Genomic DNA, 9,011 nt, shown 5'->3' with positions numbered 1-9,011 from the left:
TCATTTTTATATATAAGATAAGATTATGTGAAAATAACCAGGAAGGTGAAAAACATATTTACGAAAACATAGTAACATAATATGGCTGTCGCTACAATAATTATATTTCAATTTTATCTTTTTATACCTAGTAGAACTGGCCGACGAATAAAAAAAATCGTATTAGAATAAATACAATAAATTACGGAACAAAAAAAGGATTGTAACTGAATTAGGTATGTTTGTTTCTGGGCGCCCGGCGCACCGTTTTCGACGACGCGACGCGCGACGTAAGCGTATAGGTATAGGTACCTACTTTGCTAAAACAAACTAATAAAATTGTGTGTCTGTCTGAAAATTCGGAAAAGCATATTTTGCAAGTTTGTAATTACTTTGATAGTTTACCGATTTATAATAATTGTAATTGTAATTGTATAATATATAATTTGCAATGTGGTGAAATTTCATAAAAATCACGGGCCAATTTTTTGTTTTGAATCCCACCGAAAATATAATTGCGTTATTAGAATAATTAATTACTATACCTACCCACGATCAATTATTACAATATAGTCTCAAATGCATACTAGAGAAATATTGCAATTTGATTCAATTAAAATGCATAGCATACAAAAATAAATTCACAACCAAGAAATTCCGCGCGCAAATCATAGCGCGTGTCAATGAAATCAAGAATGTTTTATATCAAGCCGACGCGGACGACGACGCGACGCCGAACAAAAGTACCTACGACGGACGACCACGCTTCGAGTTGCCAAACAACATGAGTAATAAATTGTTTACAAAAAAAACAAGTTTTCCATTTTTCTGTATGAGTAGACAGAACTTCAAAACGCCACCTGCTACGGTTTATATTATGAACGATTGTTATAAAAATAAAAGTTATATTTGTTGGTGTATACTATTTTATCAATACATATAATAAAATTCTAGAAAAGTGGTGTCTGTACAATGAAAATATGTAAAAAAAAATTAGCAGGGGTTATTACTAAATCGATCCCAAACCCAAAACTGTCGTTAAAATTTTTTTTGTCTGTTTGTCTGTTTGTCCGTTTGTCCGTTTGTCTGTTTGTCTGTATGTTTGAACACGCTAATCTCAGAAACGGCTTATCCGATTTAAATGCTGTTTTCACTAATATATTGTGGTAATCTTCATTTAACATTTAGTGTTTATTTCATGTCAATCGGTTTATAAATAAAAAAGTTATGACCATTTAAGTATTCACGGAGAACATTTGCTAAGGCATTCTATGGTACACTATTATACAGTGTACGATAAAACGTAAGTTATCTGTTAAACGCTACAGTTATTTCTATAAAATGTCCAGGTGATCATATCGAAAGTCCCCAAGGGTGGGGTGGGGGTGGGGGGGTAAGCTGAGGTAGTAGGGGGGGAGGGGTCAAATTAAAATTATGCTTATTTTTAGGTAAATTTTTATACATAAAATGTCCTTTAAATTATGTCGTATTACGTATATATTTTTAAGCCCCGACGCAAAAAGATGAGTGATAACCATGTGATAACTAAGTGTTTGACCGCTATGTGTGTATCTGTTTGTTCCACCGTAGCTCGCTAACAGGTAATCCGAATTAGATGCGGTTTTTTGTTAGGCAGCATATTTTCCGACGCTGGTTCTTAGATAAAGTGTATCAAAATCGGTTCATCCATTTATTATACCTACCTATAGGGGTAAAAGTGGGAATGAAAAAAATTAAAGTTGTCGAATCTAAGTGATATATATTAAATGAAAGTGAACGTTTTATCAAAATCGGTTCATCCATGTATTTGATATAGGTATAAAAGCGGTAATATAAAATGAATTTGTGTGTCACACCAAAACCTCACGAGCGCGATCGCAGGTATAACGAGAGAGAGACGGACCGATCTCCCGTTTCATCTCGAGCGCTGCCACTGCATTATGTTATCACGTAAACATCTCGATCGTAAACCTACTTTACAAACAACCAATTTTTTTGATATCAAATAATTCAAAAATCCGCGCCCAATGAACGATGCGGGAGGCAGCCCGCGCGTGCGCACTTTGTTTTCTGAAAAAACTCTACCAATTATAGTAAACTTTTATTAGGTACTGATTGTATGTGTATTAAAGTTTAACTGACTTCGTAAAATAATAATACTAAAATAAATGGTTTTGTTGTTTTTTGATTTGGCATTTTTATTTAAAAGAATACGATTAACAGTTGTCTCTGTTAAATGTTGGTAACTTTTCATGCATAATTCACTATTTATTTTTCTACCAAGCCATCGATATCGGTATCGGTATCGGTATCGCCGATACATTACTACAAATATCGGTATCGGTATCGTATCGGCAAAATCATGTATCGTTACATCCCTACTACAGAGGTAAAAGTGGAAATGAACAATAATCGAATGTGGTCAAATAATATACTCATTACTCAAGCGGCATATCAAAATATGAAAGGGCAACGTGTGAATTAGTTAGTAATGTTTTATAGAAATCGGTTCATCCGTTTATTACATATAGGGCACTTTAGGGTAGGACTGTTGATAAAATATCTATATATCGAAATATCGATATTATTATTTCGAAATATCGATATTTTTTACTAATATTTTTTGGACGATATATCGATAGTTCGGTATTGAAATATCGATATCGATGGTCGATATTTTTTTTTAATAATTTTTTTTCCGTAATTTATTTAATCTAAAAAATCATCGTAAACTTAATGTTAGGCGTTAGCAGTCGCTTGACAATTTTTTATCATCTGAACGAGTTGCTTCTTCAATCAATCTTTCAGTGCCTAACAATCTTAGTAGCCAAACAGCTGAACATATTTAAAACAAAGAGAATTTTTAAAAACTCTTACAGAAAAATATTGGTATTGGTATACATAATTGTCTTATTTAAATTTAAAAAGTAATTACCAAGAACTATAACCTTCTACTTATGTACATTCATAATTTAATTTGTTTAATAAATCTACTAGACTATAAATTGTGTAATCATTTTTGAGCTGACTTACGATTTTTTTTAAATAAAGCCGATATATCGAAATTTCGATATTTTTTTCGATATATCGAACTCCGATATTAAAAAAAAAAATCAACAGTCCTACTTTAGGGGTGACAGTTGTTGGATAAATAAACCAAATGGAGCATCAAACGACAGGATATGACGTGTATATATAGATACAATTAGATATGGTTTACATCAAAATCGGTTCTGCCATTTACTAGGGGTGGAAAGGGAAGTCTGTGAAAGAAGAGGGGACATGGGAGCGAGAGGATAGCCACACCCTGGAAATTTTGAACTCTACTCATAGCCACATAGGCATTTTGGCAATTTTTTTTCCTAAATATACCTTCTTCCTACTTCTTTTGCCACTGTGGTCCATTGCAATTTGTGCACGGTTACGGCCCAACTTAAAAGATTTCAAGGAGCAAAAAGCTTATAGATATCAATATGATGTAGGAATGTAATATGGAGGTAGAATTGATAGCTCGGTCTCGCTCACTTGAAAATATTACATGAAAATAAGAAAATTAAATTATAAAAGAAAATTTAATAAAAAAAACCCAACGCAACGAAGAAAAAATTTTAGGAATAAATAATTTTACAAACTTTCCGACGATCTTTAAAATTAAAAAATATGATATAATATGTATTATGATAATGATGGCATGGCAGCCCCGATGACTTTGTTTTTTATTTTTATAAATATTTAAAACTAGCTTTCCGCCTGCGGCCGTTTCCGGGATAAAACCTAGCCTATTTTGCTCAGTGAAGATGCAGCTTTCTGATGGTGAAAGAATTTTTGAAATCGTTCCAGTAGTTTATGCGTGAAAACCATACATACATAATTACAAACATTTCCTCTTTATAATATCAGTATAGATGGTATTTATTTTTAAAGATCGTCGGGAAGTTTGTGAAATTATTTATTCCTTTTTCTATGCACTTTTATTCGTTGCGTTGGGTGTTTTTTAATTAAATTTTTATTGCATGGTCTAAACGGTAATTAATTACTACATGCGTGAGACAGTAAAGATCTGATTTGGATTTGATGCTGGATTTGATAAAAACTGAGTATCGATTAAGCTGATCAGCAGGCCAAGACTACTCCGCTATCGATACTAATTAGTATCGATAGCGGATTCTATTCCTTTGCGTTTTGACGTTTGTCTCGGCGCTCAGTTGCTGCACGATACATTGTTAAAAACACACATACAAGAAAGGAAGGTAAATAAATTTGCTCCCCTCGACCCTGGTGCCTAAAAAATAATATGAAAAGAAATTAAACGTAAACAATTAATTAGGCATTTATTTTTTATTTTTTAGCTCAGTTTAAACATAAATTTTACTAACAGTTCTTTTAATTATTTATGGTAGTACGTGTTTACTCAATAAAAGTTAAGTAGTAACTACTATACAGTCACTATTCCACGCGGACGAAGTCGCGGGCACAGCTAGTTGATCAATAATTTTGGAATTTAAAATTGTCAACATTGATTACAATAAAACGCAGTTTTATTTTATTACACTATTGTTTTTTTTATCAAAACATGTATTTGAAGTACCATATAATATTATGCTGATCCAAGCATTTTCACTCAAAACTTATATCACTAATGATTTGTAAAAGTAAATTATTTCAATATACATTTCATAACCAACATGTAAGAATAATTATTATTATTCCTACCTACAACAACAAACCTAAAACACTATTTACTATGGGAAAATAACCAGGAAGGTGAAAAACATATTATTATTTACGATTTCGACGCACTCGACTTTTAGTAAAATATAGTAGGTAAACATAATATTATGGTTTTGATTTTTGCTACTAGTATAAGAAAACTGCGTGTTCAAACTACTTGTTTGTCTGTCTGAAAATTCGGAAGTACTTTGGTAGTTTACCGATTTATAATAATATTGTATATATCGTTGTTTAAAAAATATTCAAACACAATAAAATATGATATACTGATTTATCACTGGTTTCAGTGATGAACTGATGAGTCAATTATAGCCACTATACTTTCGTCATACGTGTGTATGATTGATGTGATTTGCAACGTGGTGATATTTCAGAAAAATCACGGGTCAAATTAGTGTCCCACCGAAAATATAACTGCGTTATAAGAATAACTATACCTACGATAAATTATACATAATACAATATAGTCTCAAATGCATACTAGTGAAATATTTTATTTGAATCAATAAAATAAAAAAAAAAATAAAAAATAATAATAATACAAAAATAAATTCACAACACAAGAAAATCCGCGCGCAAATCATAGCGCGTGACAATGAAATCAAGAACTTTCGAGCCGACGCGGACGACGAAGGAGCCTAACAAAAGTACCTACAATAGTATATTATTATTAGTCTGTGCTACAATCATAGGCGGCTCGTGACAAAATTGTATGGCCGTGTTCACTTGAAATAAAACAACGAAAATAGGTACCTACAATAGCGTTAGCAGTACAAAAAAAATGAGCACCACATTATAAATGTCTATTTATACACTAAAAATTATAGAGTATTTCAAAACGAATTCAATTATTATTTAGCAATAATTAGAAAATCCCCGAATTTGCATTCGTGATCGTATTCATAGTGTTTGTCTACACTAATATTATAAAGAGGAAAACTTTGTTTGTTTGTTTGATTGTAATGAATAGGCTCATAAACTAGGTACTGGACATTTTACCAATGTTTGCAAGTTTGTGATTACTTTGATAGTTTACCGATTTATAATAATTGTATACTTATATCATTGTTTAAAAATATTCAAACACAATATGATATAGGTACTGATTTATCACTGGTTTCAGTGATGAACTGATGAGTCAATGTTAGCCACAATACTAATCACTTTCGTCATACATGTGTATGAACTATGATTGATGTGATTTGCAATGTGGTGAAATTTCATAAAAATCACGGGCCAATTTTTTGTTTTGAATCCCACCGAAAATACATATATTACTAATTGCGTTATTAGAATAATTAATTACTATACCCACGATCAATTATTACAATTTACAATATAGTCTCAAATGCATACTAGAGAAACATTGCAATTTGAATCAATTAAAATGCATAGCATACAAAAATAAATTCACAACACAAGAAATTCCGCGCGCAAATCATAGCGCGTGTCAATGAAATCAAGAATGTAATTTTATATCAAGCCGACGAGCGACGACGCCGAACTAAAGTACCTACAGTACCATTTACCTTCAGTGTACAATACAGTTTACAGACCTACGACGGACGAACAATAATGAGTAATAAATAAAAAAAAACATAGTTTCTAAGGTCATTAGTTTTATTTTATTTTATTGTTATTTTCTTTGAACGATTGGAAATGAAATTACTCAATTTTTACACAGAACTTTGATTTATTAGAATTATGCTCATTATGCATAAGATAACGAACGCGAATGCACGACATCTAGCGCGTCAATGTCTAAACATCGCCTTTCGTTTAGACATTGACGCGCTAGATCTGTAATAAGTATATAGTCTATGCGCTAGATGTCGTGCTTTATGTCGTGTTTCGCTTGGCAAAAGTCACGCACACTACTGTAGAAGTGTCAAATTTTTCCGGTATTTTACTGTTGTTTTTCTAAGTAAATATTGTAAATTATTGATTAAAAAGGTCGAACGCGCACACATTTCATTATAGAGAAGTGATAAAATGATTAGTTTTAAAGAAATAGTGTCTGTGTTAAGTGTTTAGAGGTAATCAAAAATGTATGGAGGGACGGTCGGAACATCAACCTTAATTAATTTTATGGCAATTAAGTTTATCACAGGTTTATACTTATTTATTCATTTCATATCTTAGTTATAGGTACCTATGTATTTACAAATATTATACTTAGGTATACTTAGGTAGGTATCATCATAGATTTTACTACATATTTAAATTAGTGCAAAATGAGATTTAGACCGATTATTATAAAAAATAATACAAATTGAATTTTTCATTTTTGGAGATAATATTTTCTTAGTAGCTTTTTGTTCAGCTTCGCCCGCGTAGTCAAAGGAAAACCGGCAAAAATACCGTTCCAGTAGGAAAAACCTACCCTAGTTACTCTATGCGTATGCCAAATTTCATGAAAATCAGTTCAGCAGTTTTTACGTGACGGAGTTTTTTTATAAACAAACAAACAAACTTTCGCATTTACAATAATATAAAGAGAATATTATTCGGCATACTTATTGTAATATTTTAAATGTTAGTTTTAATTAAATAGAAAATGAATGAATAACTCATGCATGCATAATAATAAATAATGTAAGTAGTTAGGTAGTTATGCATGGTTAAGTAAAATATTGCTTATTAAGTTATTATAGTTTAAGACAATTGTGAATACCACAGTGAATACCTATACATATTATAAAACCTGTGTTTTATAGACAAACTAATATATTTGATGAAAAAAAGGAAGTTAAAATAGAACTGGTATACCGAATAATAAAATTAACACAACAAAAATGAATGTTTAAAAAATCCAACATTTTCGATGACCCTCTTGATGATTAGCCAAACAGCATTGTTTTCAAACTATATAAATATAGATACCTAGTAGGTACTTATGTATTTGTATCCAACGACGCTACAAAAAGGCTAAGGTAGATATATTTTTAGTAAGTATATTATGTTTATACTTTATATGCAGATATGAGTACGTAGATATATATGTATTCTTTTGACACACTGTGTGATGAATGTTTTTTGCGGTTTCCTGGTCTTAATTTCAGACTTGAAAGGTATTATTATATATTATTATATCCTACTGATTACAGCTTATTCTTCGTGTTTTCACTTTTCAATCATTACTTAATTTTCGCCTAGAGAAGTTTGGAAAGGTCAATCGAAAAGATCTCGAGAGAAACTATAGAATATCTTAGAAAACTATATTGCATATTTTCACGTCATATTGCCATAGCAACTATTAGACCGGGATCCCTCGCCCTTTTTCGTAAGTGATTACTAACAAGCTAAATTTTCGTCAGTAGCTTCATTTTGACGAGACGCCCAACATTAGCTAGTACAAAAATTTCGTAAGTGGTAGCTAACAGGGGTAATGAGAACATAATTTGTTGATTTAGTGGTTATCAAAAATTCATTACTAACTGGTTTTTTTATTTATAATTCTTATAATAATAATCTAAATTAGCCGAAAAAATATTTGTCCTACAAAATGCTAGGTTTGATCAACGAGGTCCCATTTTTGCAACATGTACTATTTACGAGGTCATGAAAAATTATTACTAACCAGCTGATTTTTTTTTTGTTGGTTAGTTAATAATTATATAATTTAACGCCCACATTGTCCTACACATTACGTGGAACGTTTTTCTAGTCCGACACTCTTAGGTTGTAGTACAAATACTAGATGTAAAAATAATTAGTATCAAGTTGAAACTTCGTGAGTAGCTTCGTTTCAATGAGACGCCCAAGAATTTCCTTTACGAAAATGCTCGATTGTGGTAGCTAACAGGGGTAATGAGGACATAATTTGTTGATTTAGTGGTTATCAAAAATTTATTACTAACTGGTTTTTTAATTTATAATTCTTATAATAATAATCTAAAGTAGCCGAAAAAATATTTGTCCTACAAAATGCTAGGTTTGATCAACGAGGTCCCATTTTTGCAACATGTACTATTTACGAGGTCATGAAAAATTATTACTAACCAGCTGATTTTTTTTTTGTTGGTTAGTTAATAATTATATAATTTAACGCCCACATTGTCCTACAAATTGCATGGTATATTTTGCTGATCCTCCATGGAATTTGAAATTCATAACAATAAAAATCTATTCATTCTGTACATTTTTCTATTGGAGTTTAGTTATATTAGTACGCATGCGCGCGATGCTGCGTACTGTGTTTAGTTACTCCATGCTGAAGCCGACTATAACCGTGCTGTTTTTTTCTGTTGACCACGTGTTGGACGCTCTGAAAATGCTCTGAAATAACTTATATTTTTTTT

The sequence above is a fragment of the Colias eurytheme genome, chromosome 21 (genome assembly GCF_061535395.1).
Source record: "Colias eurytheme isolate Ceu_HAF_F1 chromosome 21, ilColEury1 Martin Lab GWU primary, whole genome shotgun sequence".
Lineage (NCBI taxonomy): Eukaryota > Metazoa > Arthropoda > Insecta > Lepidoptera > Pieridae > Colias > Colias eurytheme.
This window is presented reverse-complemented; position numbering follows the sequence as displayed.